The following is a 10184-nucleotide window of genomic DNA, read 5'->3' on the forward strand; positions in this document are numbered from 1 at the left end:
AAACCTACCCTTGAGGATCAGATCATTACTGATCAGAAGTTTGATAGGGGTGTTATCCGCATCAAGAGAAACATTAGGAAGGGAGTTGGTGGATGTTTCTCTATGGATGATCGAGGTGTTGTTTTCTTTGAGAATTGCTTGGTGATTCCCAAGAATCAACATCTGCGACAACTGATTCTTAAGGAGGCACATGAATCCCCTCTCACGATTCATCCCGGTAGTACTAAGATGTATCAGGACCTACGCCAGAGGTTCTGGTGGACTAGGATGAAGAGAGAAATTGCTCAGTTCATTGCTAACTGTGACGTTTGTCGTCGCGTTAAGGTAGAGCATCAAAGACCTGCTGGCACCCTTCAGCCTTTAGCTATTCCTGAATGGAAATGGGATAAAGTTGGTATGGACTTCATCACCGGCTTTCCCAGGACAAGGAGAGGGAATAATGCTATCTTCGTAGCCATTGATCGTCTTTCCAAAGTGGCTCACTTCCTACCTGTTCGAGAGAGTATCACTGCTAGTCAGCTCGCTGACTTATATATTTCTCGAATAGTTTCACTTCATGGTGTCCCACTAGAGATCAATTCAGATCGTGGTAGTCTTTTCACTTCTCATTTCTGGGAGAGTTTCCAAACTGCCATGGGCACCCATCTTTCCTTCAGTACCGCTTTCCACCCTCAATCAAGTGGTCAGGTGGAAAGGGTCAACCAAATCCTCGAAGACATGCTTAGAGCTTGCGTTATCTCATTCAGTATGGATTGGGAGAAGTGCCTTCCTTTCGCCGAGTTTTCTTATAACAATAGCTACCAATCCAGTCTCAAGAAAGCTCCTTTTGAGATTCTGTATGGGCGAAGATGTCGAACACCTTTGAACTGGTCAGAAATCGGTGAAAGCCAATTCTTTGGACCGGATATGATCCAGGAGGCAGAAGAGCAAATTCACATCATTCGTGAGAATTTGAAAACAGCCCAATCTCGTCAAAAGAGCCAGTATGACCGTCGTCATAAGGAAGTGGCTTATGAAATTGGCGACAAGGCTTACCTTCAGGTTACTCCCTTGAAGGGTACCCATCGTTTCGGTATCAAGGACAAGTTGGCTCCTCGTTACATTGGTCCTTTTCTCGTTCACGCTAAACGAGGAGAGGTTGCCTACCAGTTGGAACTACCCCCACATCTTTCTCGAGTTCATGATGTCTTCCACGTCTCTCAACTCAGGCGTTGCTTCTTGGATCCCATCCGCGGAGTGGACCATGAAACGCTTGATCTCCAAGATAACCTCACATATTGAGAGTACCCCGTCCGCATTCTGGATCAAGCAGAGCGTGTCACTCAACGTCATAACATCAAGTTTCTCAAGGTTCAGTGGTCTCATCATTCCGAGAGAGAAGCTACTTGGGAGCGTGAAGATCGTCTTCGACTTGAGTACCCCGCTTTCTTTCCGCCGACTCCTGAATCTCGGGATGAGATTCTTCCGAGTGGGGGCGAGTTGTCACATCCCTAGTTCTGGTATGACCTAGACCAGCTAGTCAATTGTGCATCATGTTCAAATTCCATTTAAATTTGAAATGGGGATTTGTGAAACCCTCAGAAATCATTTCTGGAAATAACCCAGATAAAAATTGCTCCAAAAAGGTCCAAGAAAATGTTCATGTTGCTCTCTGAAAATATTGGTTAGAGGTAAAATTCAAACAAATATTTTCAGGAGCTCATAAGTATTTATTTTGGCCTTTTGGAATTAATGCAATAATTATTCGCTTTGGATATATATTAATATATGTATAAATATTGTCCAAAAATTATGCCAGTAGTTGAGGAGCTCTGGAATAATACCACTAGCCCCTGCAAAAATTGGCATAAGAAAATAAAATGGTTTAGTATTTTTATTAAACCAAACAAATGTCAGAAAAATAGAAAAGAAAAAGAAAAATGGAAAAAAACCTACCTAGACCTTACCTGCGGCCAGCTCCTGTGCTGGCCCAGCACTGTGTGGCCTGGCCGGCCCAGTTGGCCAGCCCAGCCCACCTGCCCCCCCTCCCCTGTCGTCTTCCTCCCGCCAGGAGGACGCGTGCGTGGCCACCGCGCGCGAGCACACGCCGGCCACCTCCTGCTTCCTTGCTCGCCGCTGGAGGCATCCGAGGGCGACACGCACCCCCCGACCCCCCTCGTCCACTCCCCTCCCTTATGGTCGCCCCTCTCCTCCTCTACTCTCTTCCCCGCTGCTGCCCGAGCGCCACCATCGCCACCGACGCCGTTCGATGCGCCCACCGTAGTCCCCTCGCCCCTCCGTCGTGCCCAAAAGCTCCACCACCTCGTCCGCTACCTCTCCGTCACGCCACGCGTCGCCGGACGCCTTGTGGAGCCGCCTCCGCCGTCATCTTCAACCTCGGCCGCCGTGGATCTCCACCGCCCGTCCGTCGCCTGTAGTGCCTTCTCCGAGCCGCCGTTGCCTCTGCTCGACTCGCTGTGAGCCCCGCCGTCGAACCCCCTCTCCCCTAGCTCGAATTCTTCCTCCAACACCGTCGCCGTCGCGGCTGAGAGCTCGGCTCCGCCGCTCATGTCGCCACTGTGGCCATTGTCACCTAGGCTCGCAACCAAGCTCACCGCCGTTCTCAGTGCCCTCCCGCACCTCGTTTGCACCCAACCCACTACAACATGACCCCTCATATAGCAACGCTTTTTTCCGTATCTAAAAGTCCATATATGCGTTGCGAGAGTCTTTACCAACGGATTGGGATGCGTAGCCTTATCCGGTGTTGCTAGTGCATAATGCAACGCTTGTACTATCGTTGGTAAAAGCGACCGTTGCAAGAGTACAACACATAAAACCTATTTTTACAACACTTATATACGTTGATGCTTAATGTACATGAATCCAAATCTGATTGATACGCAATAGAGAATTTGGAAGGCTTCAGATGTTGGTGCATATGTAATATGAATAATATTGTATAATGTCAACAATTAAATTAATGCTCCACATAATGATGATAATTATGTGTATCAAGTGAGGAAAAAAAAAGAGAATATACTCACAAGAGGAAGAAATCATATATCAGATAAAACTGTTGGATTACAACAATGGATATTACAGGAGGAACATCATCCAAATGTGATGCACAATCTAAAATTTTCTTGACAGCAAAATCTAAACTAAAATCATCCATCAATATCCCTACAACTTGACTAAAACTAACTGAGGAACATCATCCAACAGGAACATCCCACAACTTAACTAAAATTGAAAGCATCCATCATCATCATCATCATGAACCAGAATATCATCGTCGTCATCATCATCATCATCATCATTGCAGTATACTTGTTACGCACCCATATAATCATCCATATATCTTTTCAATCTACAACAAAAATAACAAAATGAACTATTAACACATAATGCATTGACATGATACAAGTAGTGATAAAGGCAGGATATTAGACACGTACAAACGTTGAGGGCCATGCAATATATTTTTTCTGCATTACCATTAGTATTGCAGTTTTTGCGAATCTGTACCAAATCTTCAGTTTTCGCAAGTTTTGTATTACACTGCCCAAAATGCATTTTAATTTCAGCACCATTAAGTTTAAATTCGGGATCATAACTTAGAACTGTAGCAAGAACTACGTCCTTGTTATGATTCTGGAAATATACCAGCATGAGTGTTAGTGATCATTGATGACTAATCCAGACGCCATAATATACGACATAGCCTACAGAACAATATGGCTCAATAACATTATATGGACAGATAGAACCTAGCATGGCTCAATGTTCATGGACACAACGAGCGGTAGTACAGTAGGGAGAGGGAGAGTGTATACCTTCCATGGTGTCGCCCTACATCAAGTTGGTGCATGCAGCTGCAATGCCAAGGGAAAAAGGTTACATGTGTCTTATGCATCTCTAGAACAGCGCAACACAAGTAAAGCTTCACCAAGTTCCATTCTACTTAATAAAATAAGAGAATCTATATTCGTCCCGTTCTATGTGCCCTAGTTACTATCTTGGCAACTTTACATCTTACTCAATGAATTTATCCCTGAGTTAGTTAGACTAGTCATCAACCAGTGTGTCTGCACAACAATTTTAGTTTGCCATGTATAACTATAACATTTGTATGTAATAAAAAATAAAACCACCAATTTTAAAAGAAGCATACTTTTAACTAATTGAGAAATATTACATGTGATACTGTGTTGGCTTACATGTGGCTGAAATAAATTTATTTTCATAAATGCATTTATACATACTATGTATCATTCCTATAAATAAACTTTCCAAATTATAATTTAAATTTAAATGTCTCTGATCCAGGGTTAGTAAATATACAGAGGATATTAGTCAATATCATGATTTCCTTTAATTACATAGCAGGAGTCTAAATCTTGTGTGCTCCTAAAATTAGCTATCTAGGAACCCCAAATGAACCCAATGCTTTAGTGAGTTGGTGTAAGAAAAAGGAAACCACTTTCTAGTTAGCAAAAAAACTAAAGCTAATGTACAGGAATATCTATATAATATAAAGCTTCATTAAGAAAATGTTTTCTGAAATAAACACATAGATCACTCAAATCTTCTACATAAGAAGCACATCCAATGATTATGTTATGGTTGGCTGGAGGCAGCAGTCCAACACAACTGTTTGGAACTTTGATTATGTGGTGCTGCTGGAGGCGACCAGAGCTGCAGATCACCGCAATTGGATGCTTTCACTCCCTACAACACAATTGAGTCAAGAGGAGTACTCATCAAAACATGCGTACATGATAGGTTTTTTTCTTAATAAAACAATAGTGATTGTATAGTTCTTTCTTCTGTTATGAGCTTAAAGGATGGAGAATAGAACACAAATCGCCACACTGCCATTTCCTTCACTGGACGGCCTCGCCGCCAAAGATGCCCGCGGCCGCCTAATCTGCTTCAAACTACCGTTGGTACACCTCCACTGCCACATGAACCATCGTTAGATTGATTTAGTAATTAGCCTACAACAATATATGTTGGCCATGGTCAAAACCTGAAACAGGAGAATACTAAAGATTGGAAAAGAAAATAATTAGGGCCTTGGAGATATATACTGTATTAATTACTTGTAGACCCCCACCTGAATTTTAACCATGCCTAGGTGTTTTTTGTACTAATTGCCTCAAACACACTGGTTACTGCGTATATGGGCTTCAGAATCCCTCCCTACAATGATGTTACCCTAGAAAGAATATGCAGCTAGGAGTTGATTTCTAGCCACTAATGCTTGCAAGGCAGCAGCATAGTAGGTGTATTTGCCATGGTTGAAGGCCATGCCGACCTTCCCAGCCTCAACACATCGTGACTCAGTCGAGCATGTGGTCGTCCTCTGCTTTGACACTTTAGTAGCAAAACAAAATCAAATTGACCTCAACCAGTAGGCACTTGATCCCAAACAGTAGAAAATCCTAACAACACCAGAACAACAATGTCTCCTGTTGTGCCACGAACCAGAGCAGAGGGAGGAGTGGACCAACTCACCTGAAGCCGGAGGAGGAGGAAGCTCGTGGCTGCTTCATCTCGAGCCGCAGCAAGGTTGTCCACTGTCCGTTCCTCCCCGCACGTCTACATGAGAAGTGAAGAGCAGATGTTAGAGAAGGGAGAGAGAGAGAGGATGAAGCCAAGGGAAGGGATGCACTCACTGGAGGAGACGAGGACGACATGGCCACTGACACCGGATCCGACGCCCGAAACCCTAGCCATGCGGGATGGGTCGCGGGTGGGCTTTGGTGGCAGCAAGCACTCGATCTAGCCGGATGGGAAGGCTCCACGGAGCAAAGGGACCTCGGGTTGTGCTTGGCGTTGGCAGGATTCGCCGGAGATCACCTGATGCAGCCCCCGCAGGTAGCGCAGCGAGGAGCCGCGTGAAGAGACCGGGATGGGACGCGAGAGGGACGGTTGGGTGAGGATGTGGCGGATCTGGCAGCCTCCGGAGCTGTGAGGTGGGATGAGGGGAGGGGGAGGGTCGGCGCAAGGGAGACGAGGCGGGTCGGAGGAGGGAGACGAGGCATTGGTGGCGGCGATTTGGTAGAGACGAGGGAGTCGTGGGCTCTGTTTCTCACGCGTCTCCCTCTCCTTTCCACTTTTTTTTATAATCATGATAGGGTCATGAGCTGCATATCTGCAGCGCATATACTACAACCCATATATGTGTATCTATTCTGAATTTTACAACATATACTCAAAACGTTGTAGAATTTTTGTTGCTTTATAGCGGGTTTCCTTGTAGTGGGCTGCAGCCCCCCTAGTGCCCCGCAGCACCTAAACCGCACGCACCCGACTCCAGCCGCCACCGCAAGCTCTGCTCCGGCGAGCTCCGCCGTTCCCGCGGCCTCCCCTGAGCGCGGCTGGATGCGCCCGTGCACGGGCTACCCGTCGGTGGCCTCCGTGTGCCAAACCGTGGCCTCCCGCTTGTTCCGGCGAACTTCCGCCGTGGCTCGGGGTCGTCGCCGGCGAAACTCCGGCGGCTGACGTGGCGCGTGATTAGCTGCTAACCCTGCCACTTAATCCACCCCCTAAGCCACCGACTATGGGCCCCAGGGCTGGGTCAAACACTGGTCAGCTAGGTTTGACTCGGGTTTAGCCCCGGTGTCACTGATGTGTTCCCCCACACGTCAGGTTTGACCTGGTCAGCCCTGCTGACGCCTCTGTGATGTCATGCTAACGCAGTTATTTCTTTCTGGTATTAAATTAAATCAGGAAATTCCAGAATTTATTCAAAACTTCAAAAATTCATAGAAATTCAACCGTAGCTCAGATTGAAATAATTTATATATGAAAAATTATCAGAAAAATTCAATCTATCCATCTGTACCATTTTCACGCATGACAAACCAACTTATATATGCTGTATATGAGGAATCATATAAATGGCATTTATAAAGAGTTAATTTAGAGTTGCATTTGAACCTTGGGTTCAAATGGACCTCTTCCAAATAGAATGCTAAATGCATTAGCTCAAAGCACATCACATACCCATGCCATGTTCATGCATCATAATGTTGCATATGATTGTGTATTGATTTCCGACACCGTTCCTTCTCGATAGGTCCTGCTCCGGAGACCGATCCAGAGTACCTGTCTGAGGAGCAGTGCCCCCTCTGTTGATCTACCAGGCAAGAAAACCCCCTTGTTCATTCCGATACAATCCTACTCTCTCGCTCCTGCTCTCATTTATTGCATTAGGACAACAATGATTCAACAGCGACACCCCGGCCGGATCTCCTTGTGGATGGAACCCGAATAGGCGATAAACCTGGACTAGAGTCTTGTGTGGTTAGCCAGGTTGTGGCCGACACCCTCGCCAGGCTTCCGCTTGAAGGTTGCCGAGGTACATGACGTGTACATGGTGATAAGTGGTGAGAGCGTGTGTGAAGAAGTACACCCCTGCAGGGTTATCATGATCTATTCGAATAGCCGTGTCCTCGGTTATGGACTTCTTGGATGCTTACGTGGTACATAGACAACTTAAAGTGGATACTCTAAAATGCTCAAGACAAGGGTGAGTGCTATGGATGGCCTTCTCGTAAGGAGACGAGGATGAATCCATAGTAGTGTATTGATGTGGTGACTAGTGGACTCGTGTGCGCTGCCTCACCTCAAAGAAGTTTCTCGTTGTCGTAGAACAGGATAGCCACTGAGTCAAAGCTGGCTTGCTGCAACTAAACCCCACATTACCTTTTTAATACAAATGCATGTATGATAGGATCTGATGTAAGTCTTGCTGAGTACCTTTGTACTCACGTTTGCTTTATTTATGTTTTGCAGGTGAGACATCTGTCTCACTAGTAGTACCGCTTGGACTTCCACGAGTAGCTTGCACCTCAGCTACGATCTTGTGCCCTTGGGAGGGACTTGTAGATAGTCAGACTTCTTAGCCTTTTTCTTTTGTAGTTGTCTGTACTCAGACATGTAATGCTTCCATTGCTTGTATGCTCTGAATGATGGGTCATGTGACCCCTGTTTGTATTTAATGCTATGTGGCTCTTCTGGGCCTTTATCTATATGAGTTTGCATTATGTTGTGATGCCATGTTGTACAGCACATACTTGCATGTTATGCGTACGTGTAACGTGTATTGCTATGTGTGGGATCCGACAATCTAGTTGTTTATCCTTGTCAGCCTCTCTTATGGGGGAATGTAGTCTAGTGCCTCCTTGAGCCATAGTAGTCCGCTACAGCCCGGTTCACCGGAGTCCTGCTAGCCCAGCACTACTGTTCAGGACACTTGACTGGCCGGCATGTGTTTCACTTCGTTCCTGTGTCTGTCCCTTCGGGGAATTGTCACGCGGTGACATCCGGAGTCCTGTTAGCCCAGTGCTACAGCCCGGATTCACACGCTGTTGACCGACATGCTCGAAGTTGATTCATGTAGGCCTGTCCCCATGGGTTAGTGCCGCTTTGGGTTCATGACTAGTCATGTCGGCCCGGGTTCTCTGTCATATGGATGCTAGCGATACCATCATATACGTGAGCCAAAAGGCGCAAACGGTCTCGGGCCATGGTAAGGCGACACCCGTGGGAATACCGTGTGTGAGGCCGCAAAGTGATATGAGGTGTTACATGCTAGATCGGTGTGACTTAGAATCGGGGTCTCGAAAATGACTTCCAGAACAGGATTACCGTACCACTCTGGTGCGGATCTTACTCTGGTTGATCTATAAGGTTCAGTAGTAACTTGATTTGAAGTTTCATGATCATCATCATTAACTTCCTCACTAATTGGTGTAGGCGTCTCAGAAACCGGTTTCTGTGATGAACTACTTTCCAACAAGGGAGCAGGTACAGTTACCTCATCAAGTTCTACTTTCCTCCCACTCACTTCTTTTGAGAGAAACTCCTTCTCTAGAAAGGATCCATTCTTAGCAACGAATGTCTTGCCTTCGGATCTGTGATAGAAGGTGTACCCAACAGTCTCCTTTGGGTATCCTATGAAGACACATTTCTCCGATTTGGGTTTGAGCTTATCAGGTTGAAGCTTTTTCACATAGCATCTCAGCCCCAAACTTTAATAAACGACAACTTTGGTTTCTTGCCAAACCACAGTTCATAAGGCATCGTCTCAACGGATTTTGATGGTGCCCTATTTAACATGAATGCGGCCATCTCTAAAGCATAACCCCAAAATGATAGCGGTAAATCTGTAAGAGACATCATAGATCGCACCATATCTAGTAAAGTACGATTACGACGTTCGGACACACCGTTACGCTGTGGTGTTCCGGGTGGCATGAGTTGCGAAACGATTCCGCATTGTTTCAAATGTAGAACAAACTCGTAACTCAGATATTCTCCTCCACGATCAGATCGTAGAAACTTTATTTTCTTGTTACGATGATTTTCAACTTCACTCTGAAAGTCTTTGAACTTTTCAAATGTTCCAGACTTATTCTTCATTAAGTAGACATACCCATATCTCCTTAAATCATCTGTGAAGGTGAGAAAATAACGATATCCGCCACGAGCCTCAACATTCATCGGACCACATACATCTGTATGTATGATTTCCAACAAATCTGTTGCTCTCTCCATAGTACTGGAGAACGGCGTTTTAGTCATCTTGCCCATGAGGCACAGTTTGCAAGTACCAAGTGATTCATAATCAAGTGGTTCCAAAAGTCCATCAGTATGGAGTTTCTTCATGCGCTTTACACCGATATGAACTAAACGACAGTGCCACAAATAAGTTGCACTATCATTATCAACTCTGCATATTTTGGTTTCAACATTATGAATATGTGTATCACTACTATCGAGATTCATCAAAAATAGACCACTCTTCAAGGGTGCATGACCATAAAAGATATTACTCATATAAATAGAACAACCATTATTCTCTGATTTAAATGAACAACCGTCTCGCATCAAATAAGATCCAGATATAATGTTCATGCTCAACGCTGGCACCAAATAACAATTATTTAGGTCTAATACTAATCCCGAAGGTAGATGTAGAGGTAGCATGCCGACCGCGATCACATCGACTTTGGAACCATTTCCCACGCGCATCGTCACCTCGTCCTTTGCCAGTGTTCGCTTAATCCGTAGTCCCTGTTTCGAGTTGCAAATATTAGCAACAGAACCAGTATCAAATACCCAGGTGCTACTGCGAGCTCTAGTAAGGTACACATCAATAACATGTATATCACATATACCTTTGTTCA

Source organism: Triticum urartu, chromosome 4 (genome assembly GCF_003073215.2).
Source record: "Triticum urartu cultivar G1812 chromosome 4, Tu2.1, whole genome shotgun sequence".
Lineage (NCBI taxonomy): Eukaryota > Viridiplantae > Streptophyta > Magnoliopsida > Poales > Poaceae > Triticum > Triticum urartu.